At 47.2% G+C, this 22,528-nt stretch overlaps 2 long non-coding RNA genes and 1 other non-coding gene across 4 annotated transcripts; 2 read left to right on the top strand and 1 right to left on the bottom strand.

Annotated features, from left to right (window-relative positions):
* The first annotated feature begins 16 nt into the window (after window positions 1–16).
* On the top strand, window positions 17–21,852 carry LOC120892857 (uncharacterized). Of its 2 annotated transcripts, XR_013423696.1 has the most exons (4): window positions 32–168; window positions 1,243–1,326; window positions 1,965–9,167; window positions 21,369–21,852. It is a non-coding gene; the product is annotated as an uncharacterized LOC120892857 (long non-coding RNA). The 2 variants fall into 2 exon arrangements; XR_013423695.1 differs by lacking the exons at window positions 1,965–9,167; window positions 21,369–21,852 and having other exon boundaries at window positions 17–168; window positions 1,243–1,855.
* LOC120892856 (uncharacterized) lies at window positions 6,019–10,216 on the bottom strand. Its single transcript, XR_005737632.2, has 2 exons — window positions 9,971–10,216; window positions 6,019–6,255 (listed from the first exon to the last, which is right to left on the bottom strand). It is a non-coding gene; the product is annotated as an uncharacterized LOC120892856 (long non-coding RNA).
* On the top strand, window positions 10,750–10,851 carry LOC120883840 (small nucleolar RNA U13). The gene has a single exon (XR_005726028.1). It is a non-coding gene; the product is annotated as a small nucleolar RNA U13 (small nucleolar RNA).
* Window positions 21,853–22,528: the final 676 nt, after the last annotated feature.

Below are 22,528 nucleotides of genomic sequence, written 5' to 3'. Positions count from 1 at the left end.
GCCTGTCCTGTCCACAGCGCCTCCTGGGACTGCAGGGAGGAGTGGCCAATTGCGGCCGGGGGCGGACCCGGCGCTGCGATTCAAGGTCACCTGTGCTCTGCTGATCGCCAGACTCCCACGCAGGCCTTGGGCTCGCGACATGTGGACGCCCACGGCACCCACTTCCAGGTATCTCGGAGCAAGGGAAACCGGTTGCCCCAGAGAATCAATAACCCGGATTTGCTCCGACTGTCCTAGTGCAGGCGGCCTGGGAGTGGGCTAGTGAAAGTGGGAGTGAGTAGGAGAGAGGGATAAAGGGGACTCCGCCAGGAACGCCCTCACCCGTGTGCACACCCCCCACGACCCACAGCGCAGAGGAGACCAGGAGACCCCAGTACACCTGGAGTAGACACTCCCTCCTGGGATGAGACCCTGTCCCCACCCAGCTTTCAACCTGAGCTGACATCCCCCACGCCTTGGCCAGGTAGCTTTCATGGTGAGGACTAGGTGGGTCCCCCATGGGCAAAAGATACCTATGTCCAGGGTGCAGTTGGCACAACCCGTGGAGGGATGGTAGAAGAGTGGAGGAGGCTCCCAGGCAGAGAAAACCACAGATGACGAGGGCAGAAAGAGGTCAGCACTGGTTTCCTACGTTGGTTCTTTGCTATTACTCTGGTGTGGTCTAAGCCCCAAGAACGCAGGGCCTGGTGTGGGGAGCCTGTACTACTGCACCTGCATTCCTAGACTTGTTGAGGCAGATTCAAAGCAGCCTCCACTGTGTAGGCCTGGCTGGAGGTGGGTGGGAGCAGGCATCTGCAAGCAGGGCAGAGCCTAGACTCCAGACCAGCACCAGAAAGCACCCTCAGAGGGCGCATGACAGCTGGAGTGGAGGAGCCTGGAGCTCCATGCAAGGCAGGCAGAACCGTCAGTGAGGTGAATGGTGCTGCCCTATGATGGTGGCCCCAGAGGTCAGCTGAACCCATGGGCCTCCCCAGTGTGCCAAGCAGATGACAGGCAAGCTGGAGGCACACCCCAGCCCCTGCACCCCTGTGAGCCCTGCTGGCCCCCAAAGCCTGCTTGGGCCTGAGAGGCCAGGACAGAGGTGCTCGGGGTATGCATGGGCACACCAGGATCTGGGCTGCACCCCAGGCTGCAATAGACCCTTCATTGACCCGTGCCCTCATCTGTGTGAGGGGGTAAAGGGAAGACCTGGGACAGAAAGAGACATGGTTTAGAAGGAACTGAATCTACTCTCTTGTCTAGGTCGCCACAAGAAAGACAGCCGTAGAGCAATACTGTGACATCTGACTCCACCTCATGCCCTCTAACCTCACCCCCCCACACACTGTGAGCTGCTCATGTGACCTATCTCGTCCGTCCTGGGCCCCTTTCACTGAATGTGGCTACCCCCAGCCCTTCTTGGGTCAAGCAAGGTGCTCACCAGCTCCCCAAAAGACAGGGATTGGACCCTGCAGCAGGTGCCTAGGACCCAATCCCCATGGAGGCTGCTGGCCTCATCCAGATGACTGCCCACCAAGTGGCAGGTATCCCCTCCCCCACCACGGTGCTACTGCCAAACTCCTAGCCCACTGTACCCAGCCTGGGGTCTAGATCATCATAGCACCATCAGGATGTAGGAGCCCACCCCTTCGTATGCAGAACAGCTGTGGGAAGCAATCAGTGGTCCCACTTCAGTCCAGGACCCCCCACGGAAGCCTGAGCCTCGAGGTGGCCTCCCATTACAATCATTCTGCCCACCCCCAAAAGCCCCTAGGGACTGTCTACCTTCTCATTTCCACCGCCCCCCCAACACCGTCTCTGCCTCCTAACTCAGTCCAGGATCTATCAAAAGAGAATAAAACCCCACCCACACCTATCTCTACCTGATGTTTGCACTCAAGCCTACCTGGGTTCTGCACTGCAAGAACTCTCACTTTCTAATGAGTGTCACCTCAGCTGCACCCTCTCTTCTGTTTTCACCCCAGGGGCTGACTCCTGTCACTCACAAATTCGTCCTCTAAGGGCTCTGTCCCTGCAGCACCCCAGCTGCTCTGCTCCTCCTGGGATACCACAACTCACGGTGTGCATCTCCCACTTCTGCTCACTCCCAGCCTTCACCTGACCCCACTCCACAGCACAACAATAAAGGCCTGAAGGCCCAGTGCTTGGTCCCCCTGGGAGCCTCCTACATCTGCTGGCCCTGGGAGGTATTTTGCTGCCTGCCTTACCACATTTTCATCTCTGTCCGAGTGTTGGTGTGCTGGGTGGTTCTGCTCTGTAGTTACCTACTCCCTTTGGTAATGTCCACATCCCACAGCAGGGACAAAAGACGGTGGCAGGCGTGACAGCATTCACCCCCTGCCCACTCGAGTCCACCCTTCTGAATGGCCAGACCCTCCCCTCAAGGCCCCAGGACCGCCCCCTATTCCAGGGACAACTCCCCTACTTTCAGAGTTGGGCTGAATTTCCAAGTTGTTCTTGCATCCTCTTTCTCGAATTGCCAGAAGTCCTGGACTTCAACTTTCAAAATAGGAGTCTAGAGCCTGCCATCTGCATAGCCCTGCCCTGCACTTTTCTCCAGGTGTAGGGCTGTCCCCCACCCTTTGTCAACTTAGGGAGCCCAGAGAACACGGGGCCAGGGACAGTCTGTCCTCAGGCTTCCTGTGGCCTGCAAGGTCCTCCTGGTCTTCTCTGCCCTCTGCATCAGAACACTGGCCTCACAGCCAGCTGGCTGCTACCTCGAGACCTTTGTACAGACTGTTCCTTGGCCGGGAACTGGCTGGATGCCTGGCTCTCACTTCACTCCAGGTCTGCTGCAATGTCACTTTCTCAGGGATGCCACCTGCTCCTTGCTTCCTGAAAGAACTGGAATTCCACTCCCACCCTGGCCTTGCCCACTTCCCTCCACCCGCCACCTGCACCCAGGTGTTACATTCCAAAGGGCAGGTCTTTTGCTGGACTTTTCAGTCCCAGCAGGAGCTGAAGGAGTGAAGTCTGTGGGTCTGCCAGCTGCTCACCTCTCTCAGCATCTTTGAACTTGATGGTTCTGCGCCTGGGCACCCGGGGACTGGCAGCCACCTCTGCCAGGAACCCTGAGCTGCAGAAGCCCAGGCTACTGCCCCTGTTCCTGAGGACCAACTTCAGCTCTTGGTTCTCCTGGATGAGCTGCACAAGCCGCCGCAGCTCCTCGTTCTCCTGTGCCAACCGCTGGATCTCCTGCCGCAGGCCCTCATAGCTGCTGAGGAGGGACATGCCCAGCAGCACGTTGTGGGAGGTGGCCGGCGGCCAGCAGCCTGGCCGGGGACAGCAGACCCACCATTGTGAGGTCAGTGGGCAGCCCTGCCCCCACATTCCGGAGCTTCAGGGCCAAGGCCCAGCCGTGCATCCACTTGCCCTGGGGCTCCGCCTACCTCTGGCTTCTGGCCTTGTGGCCTGGATGACCAGGGATGCCCAACCTGGTCCAGGCCTCTGGGTTCCTTCAGGAAGTGCCCTTCTGGAAGCTGGAAGCTTCTTTGTCCCAGCCTAGCCCACCTGTGCACACTTACTTGTCCCACCCACTTGGCCTCTGGCCAGACACTTCTAGTGTCCATGCAGGACAAAGAACTGGGCAGCTGGGCTTGGCCTTGGGCAGTGTCAGTCAGGGAGGGCAGCCATTGGAGCTGTGCGGCAAGGGTGTCCCCTGTTTAGTGCGGCAGGAGCTGCCTGGCATCTGACAGAGTGGTGAGCCAAAGAGCAAATTTGGAGGAGCAGAGGAGGGGGCTACAGACAAAGACAGAAAGGGCTGGGCTTGTTGCAGGGGTGGCAGGCCATGGCACCGTCACATGGACATAGTGGCAGGTGCTCTGAGGGAGGGAGTCCATCTAGGACCTCTAGGGAGCAGGTACCAAGGAGCCACACCAGAGCTGAACACTAGGGCCTGGGGACAGAAAGTTCTCAGGGCAGGTTCATCACCTACAAGGGTGACAATCGATTTGTCCTTCAGATCAGATAATGGACTTTCTTTTTTTATGCAATCTGTGGAGCTGCTTTGATTTTTTTGCCATTTCTTATATTGTGATGATTATTTGTCTCATATTGTTTCCTTTTTGTCTGCTTGATGCGTGAAGTGGCCCAGCCTGTAATCCCAGCAGCTCCAAGTAAGGAATAGGAGGTCTGGTGGTTGGTTGGAGATATAAACTGGGGACTGCCTGCCCAGGTGTGCTTGCTGGCCAGGTCCCATAGCAGCCCTTCTGCAGAAGGAAAGGTTGCCCTGCCCACCCACTTTCCAGCACGTGTTTAATTTCTTGTGGTACCTCCTTATTTCTAACATGGGGAGACTGAAGCAGGAAGATGATGAGTTCAAAGTCAGCCTCAGCAACTTTGCAAGGCCCTAAGCAACTTAGTGACACCCTGCCTCCAAAAATAAAAAATAAAAAAGGACTGGGGGGGGCTGGGGATGTGGCTCAAGCGGTAGCGCTCACCTGGCATGCGTGCGGCCCGGGTTCGATCCTCAGCACCACATACCAACAAAGATGTTGTGTCCACCAAGAACTAAAAAATAAATATTAAAAATTTTTTTAAAAAAGGACTGGGGATGTGGCTCAGGGGTTAAGCCCCCTAGGTTCAAGCCCTGGGGCCAAAACAATAACGAAAATATACGTGAAGCTTTGGTTCCAGGCCAGCAGGTACCTGGGGCTTCTCTCTTCCCTGCTGTCAGTGAGACAGAGGCTGCTGCACTCGGGAGGGACAGGCTGAGCAGAACAGGCCCACACCCACTCAGCTCCTGATGGAGCAGGAGCAAAGAGGAGTCTGGAGGAAATGACCCTCACACAGTGCCCCAGAAGCCACCAGGGTAAGAGATGAGGGACAGGGACGCGGGATTCCTTTGGAAACTCTGTGTGGAGAAGCAGTGCCTGAGGACTTCCAGAGACAATGGGAACCTCAGTGTGGAGCAGGAGCTCCCAAGAGGAGCGGCACTGGACCAGGAACAGGCAGCCAGAGAACTCGTTGCTGAGAGCTCAGTCCTGGTCCCTGGTCCCTGGTGCCAACCCATTACAAGGACTTGGTTTTGAGAAAAAGGAAAAAAGAAAGTTTATAAAGCTATCAAAGGAGAAACTCAGGGGACTCCTGCCCATCAGCAGGAACGGAGCGGGGGTGGCTTTATAGAGGTGATTCAGAGAAAATGCGATCAGGAAGGGGAAGATCTGGGAAAAGAAGATCTGGGAGCGGAGGCTGTGGCTCCTGGAAGTGCACTTGCGCAGCATGTGTGAGGCACTGGGTTCGACTCTCAACACCGCATTAAAAAGAAATAAAGGTTTGTCAAGAACTAAAAAAATATTTCAAAAAAAGAAGATCAGAGAGAAATTTAGGGAAAAGATCAGAGAGGAGAAGGCCAGGGGAAAAAAGAGTGGGGGGGAAACATGTAAGTTTCAAAGCCACAAGGATATGGTTAAAGCACACCCGCCCTTGTGTGTCCGGGAGACCCTGTGAGACCAGACTGCACCCTCCTGGGGCAACAGTGAAAATCCCTGAGGTGATGTTCCCCACGCGGCTCTAGAAATCTCTAGAAAACTTAAAACGTCAGAGATTTATTCTCCTAGAGTTCTGGAATCCTGATGTCAAAGCTGAGTCTAGGAGACAAAGGACTTTTTTGCAGAATGGTTTCTTCTGGGCGCTCCAGTGAGAAGGCATTCCTGAACGGTCCTTGTTCCCAGTGCCATTCATGCCAATTTACATCATTTATTTATTTATTTAATATTTATTTTTTTTAGTTGTAGTCGGACACAACACCTTTATTTATTTATTTATATGTGGTGCTGAGGATCGAACCCAGGGTCTTGCACGTGCTAGGCAAGCGCTCTACTGCTGAGTCAGGGCCTCCGGCCCTTTTTTATTTTTTTAATATTTATCTTTTAGCTTTAGGTGGACACAATGTCTTTATTTTCCATTTATGTGGTGCTGAGGATGGAACCCAGGGCCCCACACATGCTAGATGGGCACTCCACCACTGAGCCACAACACCAGCCCCCCATTCACGCCAATTTAATAACAAGGACACAGTTTTGAGGAAAAGGAAAAAGAAGTTTATTTCTTGGCTGGCAAAGGGGAAACTCAGGGGGCTCCTGCCCAGAGGCTGTGGTTCTGCCGAGCAGGGAAAACAGGGCTTTTGAAGACGCTCTTCAAAGGCTACATCCAGGTGTGCCCTGACGGGGTCACAGTGCACCCTGGTGCTGTGTTGACATCCACCTGTTAATTTGGGAGATTGTCACTTTCTGTTTCTTCCAGGACATCTCCTTCCTGTGGAGGACAGATAACTTAAGGTAATCTTGTTTCTGGCCCCCAGGTTAAGGAGAGGGAAAGGAAGATGAGGAAAAGAAAAACATGTCTCCTTTAAAAATCAGCCTCAGAGCTACATGCAGAAGGTGAAGTGGTCCATGTTACCTTCCCTGCCTCTTCCATTTCTGCATGGTGCCAGCTGTCCTTGGCTTGTGGCCCTCTCCCTCCATCTCTGCCCCTGTGGCATGGCTCTCTCATGAGCAGTCAGACTCCACAAAGCTTCCCCCATTCATATTCAGGAGCATCACAAGTTCAAAGCAGCCTCAGCAACTGTGAGGTACTAAGCAACTCAATGAGACCCTGTCTCTAAGTAAACTACAAAAAGGGCTGGGGATGTGGCTAGTGGTCCAGTGCCCCTGAGTTCAATCTCTGGTACCGAAAATAATAATGATAATAATAATAGCTATGGGGAAACCAAGCAGAGCTGTCAGAAGCTGCGCATGGCGGGAGATGGACTTCACAGAGTTGGGCCAGGCAGGCCGCTAAATTAATAAAACACAACATGCCCAAGGGGGACTGCCTAATTATTATGTGGAGTTGCCAAAAGATATTATCCAAAATAACCAGTTTTCAACAACAACAACAAAAACACAAAATGATGACATGTGCAAAGAGGAAGGGTAGTGTGACTCTTATTTATTTATTTATTGGTGCCAGGGATTGAACTCAGGGGCACTCAACCACTGAGCCTCATCCCCAGCCCTTTTTTGTATTTTATTTAGGTCTTGCTGAGTTGCTGAGTGCCTGGTTTTTTGCTGAGGCTGGCTTTGAACTCATGATCCTCCTGCCTCAGCCTCCTGGGTCGCCGGGATGACAGGTGCGCAGCACCAGGCCCAGCTAGTGTGACTCTTGAACAGAAACAGAAGTAGGCAAAAGTAACTCCCTCTAAAGGGTCCAGATTTTGGATTAGCAGACAAATATGTCACAGCTGTGTCTGTGCAGAGGTTCATGAACAGAGCGGCATTGGTGGCAGGGACAGTGGCTCTGCGTGGGTAGGCGAACACCTTTCCACCACTGAAATGATCAGCTGGTAAGGAGGAGAGGATTATTTTGGCTCACCTTTTGGATATTTTGGCTCACCTTTTGGAGCCTCGGCCCATCATGGTGGGCTCATGGGGTAAAGGCACAGGGCAGCCAGGAAGTAAAAGGCAGAGACAGGAAAGGGCTGGAGTCCCAATTTCCTCCTTCAAGGGCGCACCCCCAGAGAGCCAAATTCCTCCTACCAGGCCCCACCTCCCGAAGTTCTACCGCCTCCTGACAGCACCGGGTTGAGACCACCTTCCACAGAGGGGACTTTAGGCGACATTCCAGATCCAAACTATAGTAGTGGATCTAGTTAGCAAAGGTAGCTGGCTAGAGATAAGTGGAAGCAGAAGCAGGTGAGAAGGGCGTGGCTGTGATGGGGCCCTGACGGGCACTCGCTACCCAGCATGTGACACCACAGGACATCAACTCCCCCTCACCTTGTGAGGGTGGGCTATGGAAGACCCCCCCCGTGGAAGACTATTAAGAGGTAAGATAGTGAGGTACACCCCACAAAGGGGCCCACCTCCCTTCTCCATAATGGAGTTGCACACATCACGCTCTCAAGATCACCCACCAACTGCCCTGAGGGTGCCTACCTACTGCCCTGAGGGTCACTAACCTTGAGATGCCCCTCCACTGGTGCTGTTGAGCCAGAAGGGCAACATGACTCAGTGCACAGGTGCAGGGGCAGCACAAGCACCACGCAGCAGAGCCATGGCTGCCTGCCCGCCCCCCAGGTCTTGGGCCCCGGTCAACTCCCCAGTCCCACCTCACAAGAGTCCAAGGCTTTGTGTCGGGGTGTCTCATCCCTTGCAGGCCTGTCCCCACCAGGGTGCATCTTACTTTCTCTTGCTTCTCCCTCCCCTTCATAAACCTGCTCTCTTCACCATTCCTGTTTTGCTGTACCTCTGTTTCTGTAGGTATTTTACCCAAGGACCAAGGATCACCCCAGTTCTCTCACCCTCTCCTGAGAGTCGCATGGCCGCTGCCCAGCCTGGAGCATCAGAGGCAACAACCCCAGACCCTGTGTGCCTAGACAGGGGCGTGATTTCTCTTTCCCACACTACTGATACCCCGGTTAGCAGTGCCGAGTTCTGCTTCTTCCTGTGTTCAAGCACAGTATTAGGGAAGCACGCCGAAGCAGGCACATAAAAAAGGGGTCACGTAGACTTCTCCCGGGAGAGAGAAGGGAGCCATAGTGGTCTCCTGGTGTCCCAAGAGTGAGGGTGTTGCCTTTTTAGGTCCTAGCCTTCCTTGTTCTCCCACTCTCTTCCCCTCATCTCTCCTCCCAGCCTTTGTGACTAGGCCCAGGAAATGCTCGGTGAGATGGCCAAAAGGTGGGAACAAGCGGGCTGGAGGGGCCAGGGAGGAGGGATCCAGGCAGCAAGGGAGCCCAGGGTGAATTAATTAGCAGGCCCCATGCGCTCAGGAGTTGCTTCATTAACAAAGCTTCAGATGGGCACCAGACTTTGGGAACATTAACATTTCAATTTCCCATAGGCACAGTTTCAAACCTTTGGACCCAAACCGGTTTGTTCAGTTTTCTTAAATCTGGCTAGAGTTTTCTATCTACACTGACCACCTGCTTTTTAAATTCTGACTTCACTACCACCTACCCTGGACATGATTTTGCCTTCCTACCTAAAGTTCTTCTGCCAGCACTTCCATTCCAAGATCCCTGAGTACCTGACCTCCAAGGGACAGTGCTGCACACCAAAGACTTGCCTCACAGCCTATGCTGTGGGCAGTGGCCCTGCGGTTCCAGGACGCCCTGGTCTTCCCAAATCCCCCAGCAGCCCCATGGAACGGCACTAGGAGTTCAAGGTCCTGCATGGGATCCCTTCCAGGTGAGACACTGTCTGCCAGGATGTGTCTGTGCTGCCTAGGGAATTGGAGCTCCAGGGTCAGGTTCACTGTGAAGTCACAAGGACTAATTCCTTCCAGGTTGGGGCCTTAGCAAAGTGTTTGCAGGGTCCTAAGTTTAGTTTAAAAAAATTTTTTTTTTGATATAGGTTTTTCGTTATCCAGCCTGGTCTTAAACTTATGGGCTTAAGTGACCCTCCTGCCTTACTCCCCCAAGTAGCTGGGACTACAGGTGAATGCCACCACCACCACCCCCCGCATCATTTAGTAACATTTACAAAAGGAAAATACTTTAACCGCAATCAGTTGTGACTTCCTCATCCCACAGCTGGGCTCTCAGTCACTCCCACCCCTGCCACATGGGACATAGTGGGACACAGTTTTGTGTTCAATGGAAACAGTGTCGCGATGGGCAAGAGTGCAACATCTGAGTGGAGGGGAGGGTTCAAGAATGTCCATGCATTTCTGCCCTTTTCAATATTTTATTGACTCTATAGGTTCTTAGTCAAGGAATGAAAATCCTTAAGAAGGCTGGGCACTGCAATAGACATAATCCACTAAAGCAAGCAATTCTATGTTAAATTCTAAGCACTGCAAACACATTTAATCATGACAGGCCTATTGCAGACATTCCCCCTGTATGCTAAGCGTAAGTGCTAGATTTAAAGTCTTAAGTCTTTAGATCTTAAGTCCAGCAGATGCACACTCACTCAGATTATAGTGGAGTTGACGGCTGGCTGAGGAGACGGATCAGGTGGTAAAGAGACAAGAGACGTCTTTTTCTCACCAGAGTCAAGAAGCTGCTGTAGAGTTTTGAGAGTGGTGAGGACCACGCAAAAGATCAGGCAGATGAGAAGAGCAGGGATGCCAGATCCAGGTCCTCATCAGGCTCTCAGGCTGTATGCACCAGTGTCAGCTGGCTGAATGTCTGTCCTTTTGCTCTATTATTTACACTAAATTTGAGGAGCTTCTGTTCACCCTTTGGGTCTCTATCAGCTGTTACCAGGTTTCTTAGTGACTTCTTTTTTTTTTTTTTTTTTTTTTTTTTTATTTATTTTTTAGTTATAGGTGGACACAATATCTTTATTTTATTTTTATGTGGTGCTGAGGATCGAACCCAGTGCCTCACGCATACGAGGCAAGCGCTCTTCCTCTGAGTCGCAACCCCAGCCCCTCTTAGTGACTTCTTGCCTCCTAGAGTCCGGACGTATGGTCTGGTGATTTCCACCCTGATATCACACCTCTGACTCTTACCAGGGCTAAGACAAATGACGTGTGACTTTACCCTAACTCTTACCAGGGTTGTGGAAAGTGACTTGCTTCATCAGGCTATGCCTGATTGACATATTGGAGGGATTCGTGGCTTGCCTGGTGAGGACTACAATTTTATTTTAAAATGCAGTTGTTTAAGCTCAGGCCTAAGGCCATCCTTACAGTCCACCCCCTTGATTCACAGTGCCTGTGCTTGGGGGATGCCCAAAGTGGGTGCTATGAATTAATATAGAGGCATCACCTATTCTGCTGGCCAAAGACTGGACTCCACACATGTCCAAAAGTCACTCCTCGATCCTTCGGTTCATAAGCGTGATGATTGGGTGTTCACGCTCTTGTGTGAGATGTGCCTCCCTCTAAACCTTGTTATGACATCGGCACTCCTCACCGTGGATTGTTGAATCATCTCATAAGCACCAACGGTGACCACAGTCTAATTACATCTGTTTTAGACTGATGTGGTCTAGAATTGTAATCACAATGTAATCATAACTAGGTGGCACAATTGGGTTAGAACATTTATGTTCCTCTTATAGATAGCTCCCAATGGACTACTTCCTTTGCTTTGCCCAGTTGATTACAATAGTCACCACAAGGTTATCAAATGCTCTGAGACACATTGAATCTAAGTATTGGCTGAAGAAAACGAACGTAGGTGGTCCCTCAGGATTGACATACATTGGTGTTACAATACTTGTTTTTGGCATTTTGTTTTCATAATAATACAAACATCCATCCTGAAAAACAGTGCCTAGTCTGGAATCCATCCTGGTTCTATCCATTGTAACAGATCAAAATCCTCATGAGGTTTACTAAGGTCTGGGTCAGTGTATTTCCTCAGTTTTGTGTGAGATCAGGCAAGGCGAGCGGCAACCAAAGGAGGCAGATTTAAAAAGGCCACTGAAGTGGCTGGGGTCGTGGCTCAGCGCTAGAGCGCTTGTGCAGGACCCTGGGTTCGATCTTCAGCATCACATAAAAATGAATAAGTAAAATAAAGGTGTTGTTTCCAACTACAACTAAAAAATAAATATTTACAGAAAAAAAAAAAGGCCACTGAAGGAGGCTTTATTTGAGACTCGCTCCCGAGTGGAACTCGGGAGACTGACAGAGGGGACAGAAGAAGGGTCTGAGGAGAAACAGCGTTGGGGCTCGACTGGACTGGAATTTTATGTGGCTTAGGCAGGAAGGGAAGGGCTTGGGACAGGAAAAGGTGTTTTTAGAGTCCCTTGTCCCGCTGGAGTTGGTAGGGGGAGCTGGCTGAACCCCAGGATTGGCCAGAAGACAGGCGGTAGCCAGGAGATCCCACTGATTGACAGGCATTTCCATTGGCGCCTGATTGATGTTTCTTTCCCGCATGGGCTGCTTTGTCCTAAGTCACCGCCACTGACCTGACAGTTTGCATGTGCATATATCATGCAGTAATGAAAATAATCATTAAATGATTGGATTCTGATTTTATTTTTCTTAGTTTGTTTCAATATCTTTATTATTTATTCAATATTAATGTAAAATGTGGATATTGGCCTGAATGTGCCAATATTGGTTTGGTCCTGCTATTAAGATCAATATTTTTGCATGTTTAGGTATTATGACCTGCAGTACTTCTGGAAAATATGCTTTATGCATAAAAGTACACATTTATAAGTATTGCATTTTAGTTCCTTGTATCTAAGGACAAGAGCTGAGTCTATCTCATTGGTTGGATCAGGTTGTAGTAGAAGAGTAGGTAAATGGCTCAATATTAAGCTTTTGTGAAGCAATGACAGCAGTTGTGAATCTATTATGTTCTAATAGCACTGTGTCTTTTACATGGTCTATGCACTCCAAAGACTCTAAGTTACAGGCATGAAAATTAGATATGAACAGATGGGTTATTTGGTTTTTAAAGTTATCACAAGTATGTGGGAATGTATGGATATACCCACTTCTCAGCATAAGCTTTGCGTGAAATCCAAGGATCTAGAAACAAGTTTATTTCTGATGTACATACTTGTTCTGTAGAAAGCAACAATGTTGTATATATGTTACAATGACATGAGCTTGATTTACATTCCTTGTTATAGAATTAAGCATCTCCTGATAAATGGTATTGTTTTTCATTGTTTCATGTTGTTCCTATATTTTAAATATTTCAATTTTCTAGTGAATCTATCATGAAATATCTGCAACAGTATCTAAATGTCATTTCAAACCTAGTAGCCTACAGTAAACTTATAAATCTAAATTAAGGTTGTTCACAACAATTTTTCATGAATCATAAGGTTTGTTACAATCAATACAATTCACAATGCTAGCATAAACAGGAATTTGGAAGCTATTTTCAATGAATGCTATAAAATGATATTCCAAGTTCCACTGTTTGTGTTCCAGATAGGTGATGATACAGACAAGACATCCAAGGTATACATAGGGCAAGGTTTGTGCTAGAACAACAATAACAAGACAGCAAAGCATTACTTTTATGGTAAATAAATAATATGAAAACAATTAGTATTTCAGCCAGTGTCTGGAATGCAGGGCAAGCCTGTGTCTCTGAAGTCCTTTGTGATGGTTAAATATTAGGCAATCTCATTAAAGACCCTTCCTTTACAGCCTCCAGCTTTACTTACTTTTGTTAGGGCTGACACAAGTGTATCTTTTAAGTTACATTAAAAAACAACAACAACAACACTGTTTTTCCTTTTAAACGTCTGTGTAGGACTGTGCTCAGGCTGTACTCTCCTGCCAAGTGTTTAAGATCAAGTTAGTTAAAACTTCCTGATTCTTATCTAATCTCAAAAGTCAGCTGAGATTCCTCAAAGATCACCCTTAGGGAAATGTCACTCTGGGGGACAGGTGTGAAGCCTCATCTGGAATCCTTTAGGTTTCCTCTATCAGTGGTGACATAGGCCAGGAAGAGACGGGTCAGGGTCTTGATGACCACACATGTGGCTTCTCTTGGAAGCTTTAGCCATTCATTTTCCAGTGACCCTCCTCTTTGCAGAATACAGCCCACTGGTTGGCTTTCTGTTCTCTAGGGTCCCCTCAGTCTCCCTGATAGGCAGACCAGGTGACTCAGCAGCTCAGTCTGGAGCCCTTTCCGGGTGCTGACTGACCTTAGAGGGCAAAGGCTAAATAGTGGATGCTTTATCCTTGGCTCTTGTATTTCCTTGACTGTGGTCTCCAAGTTTTGGTTTAAATACCCAGCAAGTGAGGCTGGGGATATAGCTCTGTTGATAGAACTCTTACTTCGCATGCACAAGGCCAAGGCCCTGGGTTCAATCCCCAGCACCACAAAAACAAACAAACAAACAAAAAAACACCCAGCAAGTCAGTTTCACCAGCCTTAAAGAAGGAGTAACAGGTTATCACTTCACTACCTACAATTTCACATTACCCCTTTCATTTAATTGTGTTAATATTAGTGCTGGAAGTCAACATTATATACATTTGTCCTGTAGGTAATGGCTTATTCTCTCAAATTAACCTGAGTTGATTTTTTTTTTCTTTTAAAAGTAGTATCTCAAGGGCTGGGGATATAGCTCAGTTGGTAGAGTGCTTGCCTTACATCCACAAAGCCCTAGGTTCAATCCCCAGCACCACAAAAAACAAAACAAAACAAAAAAACAAGAAGAAGATGAATTAGTACCTCTGCAAAACATTAACAGGCAACAGTTATAAAGTTTACAAGGAACATATAAAATGAAATTAACAGCAAAAACATATTCAGTTTGTATAATAGCTATGAACCAAGAAAAATGATTTTTATAATCTTGAACCTTGGGCTGGGGATGTGGCTCAAGCGGTAGCGCGCTGGCCTGGCATGCGTGCGGCCCAGGTTCGATCCTCAGCACCACATACCAACAAAGATGTTGTGTCTGCCGAGAACTAAAAAATAAATATTAAAAAAAAAAATTCTCTCTCTCTCTTTCTCTCTCTCTCTCTCTCCTCTCTCACTCTCTCTTTAAAAAAAAAAAAATCTTGAACCTTTACTTAGTTATTCATTATATCCCATGTTTGAGATCACAGTAATCTTTACAACAAAAATCAGTCTTTTGAACAGAACTTTAAATGAGCTGAAGTCTGGCCTGTTTTGGAGCCATTCTGACATGGAGTAAGGTGGGGAGCAGAGCTTTATCTTAGGTAAGGTAGGGCTCTTCCAAATAGCACAATACATCTTTAATTCTGAAATACAAAATTAAAGAAACGCTTGGAGAGCCTTTAACCCTTGTGTGTGTGTGTGGGGGGGAGTGGTAAAATGTCTCCATATTTTACAATAGCCACTTTAAACAGGGAATTGAACTCAGGGGCACTCGGCCACTGAGCCCCATCCCCAGCCCTACTTTGTATTTTATTTAGAGGCAGGGTCTCACTGAGTTGCTTAGCACCTCACAGTTTCTGAGGCTGGCTTTGAACTCGTGATTCTCCTGCCTCAGCCTCCCAAGTCGCTGGAATTATAGGTGTGTGCCACTGTGCCCAACCTCTCATTATCTTTTAAAAATACATTTAAATTTCTATCCCAGTGTAAAAAGTAACATAAAATTTACATACATCTTATTGATAACAGGTCTTGCTACAGAACATTAAATGACATAAATAAATCTCCAATTAAATTTGTTATTTCTTCAAGTTTAAAATTACCATTTCAGACAATTTTAGTTTGGAGATACTAGCTTGGCAAAGTGCTTTTCCAAGCTTTATATTTTAAAACTTGTATACTAGAAGAACATGAGTATAATTAATATACAAAGAATTAATAGTTATCATCAACATTACACAGATGTCCTTAGATTAACTAGGTTTAGTTTTTCTCAATAAAATTCAGAATTCACATAATTACAGGTTTACAGAGTTTAGGGAAAAAAAAATCAAAGAATAGCCTTAAATCTCTTATACATTTAGGGAACAGCTTTAATGATCAGAACTAGACTTAGTTAAAGCAGAGAGATGTAAACCAGCTTCTCAAATGGCAGTGTGGCCATTTATGCCAGATGCAATATGTGAAAGACAGCACTGATTAGTTAAACCTATGTGAACTTTTGTTTTATAAACTTTTACAGAACATTTAGATAAGGCCCAGACAAACATATTTAGTTTCAGATGTTTACATATCTCTAGTAATATATATTCAGGTTATTCATGAAAAATTAAGCCTGGTCAAAACTGTAAATTATCTGTTTCTCTAACAAAGAAAAAAATCCTAAATGGATTTTTGGTAATATTTTGTGTAATATGGACATCACACTTTAATATTTTATAGCTCAAGCCTTGCACAAATTGGTACTCATTGGTGTGAGGTTTTTTAACCGGCAGGATAGGCAGAATAGGTTAACTGGGAAAGTCCACTCAATTCACATTTTAAACAACTGTCCAGAAGAGAATGAATCCCCAGAATCCCTATTAATGTCTCTCTCTCTCTCTCTCTCTCTCTCTCTCTCTCTCTCTCTCTCTCTTTACAAAACACTTTTTTTTAGTTGTAGTTGACACAATAACTTTATTTTATTTATTCATTTTTTTTATATGGTGCTGAAGATTGAACCCAGGGTCTTGCACGTGCTAGGCGAGTACTCTACCTCTAAGCCACAACCTCAGCCCCCTCTTTCTCTCTTAAGGGGTTATTTGCTCCCCTCTGGGGACAAGTTATTTCCTCTTAAAATAAAATCTTGGTTAAGATAACATTGATCATTGCCAGGCACAATGGCACAGAGGCTAAGACAGGAGGTACGCAAGTTCAAAGCCAGCCTCAGCAAAAAAAAAAAAAAAAAAAGGCTGGGGATGTGGCTCAGTGGTCGAGTGCCTGAGTTCAATCCCCGGGACCCCTCCCCACTTTCTCAGGGTCCCTCTGGCCTGAAAGGCTTCCTTCTATTCTAGGAGACCTCCAGCAGGGCAGGTTTGGCTTTCTTTTCCTGGAAGGCATTTGTAGATGAAGTTGTTACTTTTGGGGTGAGCATGTCATCTATACATTTAATTTTACCCAGGAGGGCTGGGGTTGTGGCTCAGAGGTAGAGCACTTGTCTAGCATGCACCAGGCACTGGGTTCGATCCTCATCACCACATAAATGTAAAATAAAGGTATTGTGTCCACCTAAAGATAAAAAGTAAATATTTTTTAAAAAAATCATCAGGAGAGAAATCAGTCTGTCATATTTTTTTTGAATTTTTTAACATTTATTTTTCAGTTCTTGGCGGAGACAACATCTTTGTTTGTATGTGGTGCTGAGGATCGAACCCGGGCCGCACGCATGCCAGGCGAGCGCGCTACCGCTTGAGCCACATCCCCAGCCCCCAGTCTGTCATATTTAAAAAAAAAAACAAAACTGTGTCTTAAATCTTTTTTCCTTCCAGTTTGCTCTCAAGGGGTTGGAACACAGGTTACTGTTGTTTGACCAGTCTCCCTTATCATGATCATAATGCCATCAACTTTAAGTGAATTCCACTGTCAATTGTACTCAGATTCTCTCTTTATACACGTTTGTATCTAGGGCACGATGTCCAATGAAGGTCACATTGACCATTAAAAGATTGTTAGGGACCTTTCTCAGCAGAAATCAGCAGGGCCAAGGTGACAATACTGCCGGTCACTGATGACGCGTCCTGCTCCCCTCATGTTGAAGTAGAACACTAGAGAAGCACGCGAGGCGAGCACATAAAGCAGGATTGTTATGCTCGAATTCAGGACCCCCAAAGACCACCAGAGCCCCAAGACCGATGTAAGCAGCAAAGAGGTGTTTATTGCGAGCTAGCTCCATCCTCCGCACGCACACACAGCAACTGGTGACGCTGAGAGGCCCCGAGCCCAGGGTTTGCAGCAGTTTTATACACTCTTTGGAGAAGGCAGGGACCTCACATACATCATAGCGTCTCTTAGCAAATCATCACACACCGCAGGAAAATCAAATAACAACTCTAAAACATGATTAGCACATTCACTGGCGGGAACAAGTTGGGGAGGGGTGATTGGTCAGTACAAGAGGGGGATTCGTTTGAACTGATTGGTTTAAGCCAAGAGAGTGTAGGTGCTGAACTACATGGTTTCCCAACACGTTATCAACCACCATAAACTACTGGGGGTCATCTGGCACCCCAGGTATTTCCCTGTCTCATGCTGATTGGTGGCTGCTAGGGGGCTGCTATGGGTCCCCACCTAGCCTGACTGAGTCAGGGACACCTGGCTCAGCAGACCTCTCCTGTTATTTGTAGATAAACAACTCATCAGGGTGGGAATGTGCCTAGGAGTGCTCTGTGTGTCTTTCCAAGGACAAAGGTCATGTCCCTTCCTTGGACAGGCTTTGCTCTGAGGTAGAGGCTGGTTTTTCAGGGTTTATTTAAAAAGGGGAAACCGACTTCTCCTGGGAGGGAGAAGGGCCATAGCTGGCATCCTGGTATCCCCAGAAGCGAGGTGTTGTGCCCTTTTTATATGTCCTAGGCTTCCTTTGTTCTCCTGCCCTCTTCCCCTATCTTCTTCCTGCGCACCTGAGCAGACCCAGAGCGCTCGGTGGGAGAGCCAAAGGTGGGACACAGGTGGGCTGAAGGGGGAAGGGCAGCTTGGAGTTGCTCAGGACACGTTGACCACCTCGTGGCTCCCTGTAGAGAGGGGCAGTTCCTGGGACCGGGTACCTTGGCAACAGGTTGGAGCAGGGGCAGGTTCTAGATAAGATCCCTCAGGGGACAGTCTCCAACTTCCCAGACTCACTCAAAGTTGGCCTCCTTGATCCGTCCTGACTCAATTTACCTGTCTACACTGACTGCCTGTCTCATTCTGGTTTTAGTGCTTGAACTTGTTAGGTGCAGGACAGGCTGAATAAGTTATCTGCAGAGCAGGGTGAACAAAGTTGGCTGCAGGTTGACCTGGCCACTCAAACCCTCTGTCTGGTTCTTTATCACCTGTTTGCTTCAAGCCCAAATGCCCCAGCCCCCGCTCAAGGCTGAACACTTCTTCCCCCCCCCTCAAGGCTGAACACTCAACCCCCTTGTGCCAACAAGGCAGCTTGCAGATCCAGAGCCCTGTTAGATTTAGGCAGCACAGTAGAAGGGCTATAAGAAAAAGCCTTCCCCTGCGCACCACCCCCTTATTTTTCTCTCTTTTCTCCTCTGTTGCACTGCTGCAATAAAGATCTCTTGGTCACTTTGAGTGTTATGGTCACTTTCCTTTCAGAATTCATGGAGACTCAGGGAGGCCCTGGTATTTTAGATTTTTGGGCAACAGGTAGGACTGCACCCAGAAGTGTTCTCTGGCCAAATAAGACATCCTGTCAGATCTTAAAAAGGGGAGACTATTTTGTCCCTAGGTTATCATTTTATTTAATAGTACTGAAATCTATTGCCCAATTCTTTGTGACTGGCGATTTTTATTTTTTACTCCCCATTAAGATAGGCTAGTTAATGCTCAGAAAATGCGTGTAACGGGTCCCAGAGAAGGTTTTCCGAATGTAAAGGTTACCCAGTGAGATTAAGCATCCTAGTCCACTCCTTTGTCCCCAGAGTGGCGGGAAAATAAAATTGGGGGTGGACGCAAATGGCAGTTATAAAAAAAAAATTAGACTCAATGATTAAAAGCACATAGGCAAATAGAAAGTCACGGGCCAAGCAACAGCTCCCTGCCTTCCCAATGTCCCCACAGCATGGATTCCAGCAGTCAGTCCCAGTGCTCTCAGCGTCTGTGCATCATGAACTCTGGGCAGTGCCTTCACCGGGAAGCCTTGAGTCCCAGGCTAGCGTCCTCAAGTGGAAAAGCCTTCTCCAGTTTCCCTGCCCAGGATGGGGAGTTTCATTTTTTTCCCCTCTAACTCAAAAGTAATTTTAATTTTTAAAAATTTTTATCATCTGTTATTTTTATTCTCTGGATTTCATTCTTTGAAAATCAGTGAGACCGACAGCCCACATATATTTCATTTGTCTGCAGGAGAGGCAAACTGAGCCCTGTTCTCAAACTCCAGTTTTATTCCCATGGGGAGAGAATGGCTGAAAAGCAGACGAGAGGCCAGGTCCTTTTGGCCCATTTCTTTAGAGACTGGGCAGCTTTCTTGAGCTTTTTCCCCATTCATCCCAGGACTGGTGTCTCTGACCCACAGAAGGATGATTTGCGTTTGTCTGAGGCCAAGCTGAGAAGCAGTGCTCAGACTGGTGGCCCTGGGTTGAAAGGGAAAAAAAACCTTTTTTTTTTCAATTCTCCTCTCATGTCCTGCTATGTTCACACATTACTGGCAGCACTTTTGCTTCCAACTTAGGTTTTTTTTTTTCTGTTAAGACTCCTTATTATGTAATTGCATGTATCTGACAAACCAATTCCCAGCTGCAAGAAGGTACAAGAACTCAAAAAAATAAATAAATAAATAAAAACATTCAAAGACCAGATTGTTACAGTAAAACATCATATTTTTCTTAGCCATTTAGCCAAGATTTTTCCCAAGAAACAATCTGTAGGATCAACACATTATTGCCTGTGTCTTAAAGGGCCAGAAACAGATACAAACAAAAAACATAATGACAGACAGAGAGGATCCCCAAATCATGGCTGACAAACTGGAACCTTTAAAACAGGCAGACCAGGTAGGGGAAAAATCTTCAAGTTCCCAACTCCCACTTAACTGTGACTCCTATACCAGTGGTGCCACAGATGTTCCCACAAGGGGAACCAGAAGTGTAGCATCGAAGATTTCAGTGTACACATAGGGGAGCTTACCAGATGGCCAAAGTGTCATGACTTTACTGCATTCAGTTTTCTTTTCTTTTCTTTTTTTTAAGAGAGAGAGAGAGAGAGAATTTTAGTATTTATTTCTTAGTTCTCTGTGGACACAACATCTTTGTTGGTATGTGGTGCTGAGGATCGAACCTGGGCTGCACGCATGCCAGGCGAGCGCACTACCGCTTGAGCCACATCCCCAGTCCAGTTTTCTTTTTCTTAAAGTAGACCCAGATGGAGCAATCCTGAGGGTACTGGAAGGAAGGTGTGAGTTCCCCCAAAACAAGGGCTCCGGGCTCCAGCAGCTGCTGAGAATTCTTCAGTCCTTCCCTTTACTTAAAGGAATAGCTCCTTTGGCTTGACCCAAAGCACACTCAATGTCTCCTAACTTTCCAGTAGTCAGCTCTCAAAAAGTTCACCTGACATCCTCAGCATAGAAGTGCAGTTGCTCAGAGTGCCAGGCCTGATCAAGAAGGATGGAGCAGGGTAGCCTAAAGCTTGATCCCTATCCCCAATGCCAATTAATGCCAATTTAATAATGAGGACAGGGTTTGAAGGAAAAAGGAAAAAAGAAGTTTTATTGCTTTATTAGCAAAGGAGAAGCATAGGAGACTCCTGTCCCAAAGGCTGTGACTTTCTCAATCAAGAGGGACAGGGGCTTTTACAGGAACCCTTGATTCCAGGGCCAGTTCTTGTAAGGAGCCTAGGGGGGCCGGATGTTGTCTTAGGATTCACTTGTTAATTTGAAAGGTATTCGCTTCCCGTCCTTAGCAGGCATGTCCTTCCTGTACTGGGTGTGTTCAAGGGTAATTAACCAGGGAAAGAAAAGGCAACACTGTCTCCCTATCTTGTTAGGGAGAGTGAGGGGGAGAGGAAAGAAAAAAGCATTTTTCTTTATTTCTTTTTTTAATAAGGCTTAAAGCATGAGCGCTTCATTCAGAAGCCTCAGCAAAAGCGAGGCACTAATCAACTCACTGAGATCCTGTCTCTAAATGAAATACAAAATAGGGCTAGGGATGTGGCTCAGTAGTTGAGTGCCCCTGAGTTCAATCCCAGGCCTTCAAACATGTACCCAAAATATCCAGGGAAACGTGTCAGGGGTGACTCTGTCAGACAGTTAACTAACATGTTGTTTTTTTGTATCTAGTGATATTTGTGGTATTTATCAACATCAAAAATTTTTCTCACATGTTGGGACTTAGCTTCTCTATTCACTTAATTTTAGTATATAATTTTGTCTTCTTTTCCTTAGAGGGCCCTGTGCAGAAAAGAGCCAACACCACAGGCCTGAGACTGCTCTTCTGCAAAGGTAAGCTTGCAGAGTTGGGGGGCATCTGGAACCTGTTTGGAAGGATTACTACCACTCCCTGTTGAGAGGGCTCATTCTGCCTAAACTGTTTTTACAAAAAACATAATTGAGTCTCATCAGGAAGGTGAGGACTGGTTGTGAAACAGCTGGTTAGCACTCTGAGGCAAGTGTAGAGTGGAAAATAAAGGCTTTATTAAAGGATAGCAGAGAAGACCCCCCCATCCCAAGGAAGAAGGGGATCTGAAAGGCAAAAATTCCTGGGATGGGGAGGTGTTATCCCTTTTATATCTAAGGTCTTCTTTTGTCCTCCCTACATTTCTGTCCTTTATCTTGCTTATTTCCTTCTATCCTGCATGTGATGTGACTTTGTGAAGAGATGGGTTGCAGGTGGGAAGGCCAAAAGGTAGAAAACAGGTGGACCGATGGGGAGGGGGAGGAGAGATCTGGGCAGGAAGGGCCTAGGGTGATTTGATTACCTCCACATTTGCTGGTAGCTACTTCATTAACAGTTCTTTAGGATGGGCCTGGACCTTGGGGTATATTAACATTTCAATCTCCCAGGTGTAGTTCTGATTTCCCAGGCTCAGATTGGACTCTATATTCTTTATGGACTCCATTTTCTTTATTAGGCTCGATATCAGACCCAATTTACCTATCTACACTAATTATCTATCTTTAAATCTGGCTTCATCCTCCCCTCTAAATTAGGAACTCCTTACTCTATAAGGAAATGGGATGATGACCGCTCTGGCTTCTTCAAGCTGGAAGGGGGCAGTGTGGAGCAAGCAGTTTGGAGTTCTGTTAAACCACAATGCAAAGAAAAGACCACCGACTCCAATTTTAAATCAAATTAAAGCAAGCTTGTAATTCCAGTTGGCTGGGACTATCTCTCCCAAAATCCATGGATTAGAGGACAGCATCCCAGTTCTCTAGGAGCATGGTTTTATAGCATAAAAAGTTGCAAAAGGGGTGTGTCTTGAGAACTTACAGATAACAGGATTTTAACAAGCATAGTACAAAGGCAGGTAGCAAGTTAATGATCTAAATGGTTCAACATTTCAAGTTAGATCCCAACACCAGAACTTATGAGGCACCGCTAAGGT

Source organism: Ictidomys tridecemlineatus, chromosome 7 (assembly GCF_052094955.1).
Source record: "Ictidomys tridecemlineatus isolate mIctTri1 chromosome 7, mIctTri1.hap1, whole genome shotgun sequence".
NCBI classification, from domain to species: domain Eukaryota; kingdom Metazoa; phylum Chordata; class Mammalia; order Rodentia; family Sciuridae; genus Ictidomys; species Ictidomys tridecemlineatus.
The sequence above is the reverse complement of the archived record's forward strand: the minus strand, read 5'-3'. Positions and strand labels throughout refer to the sequence as shown.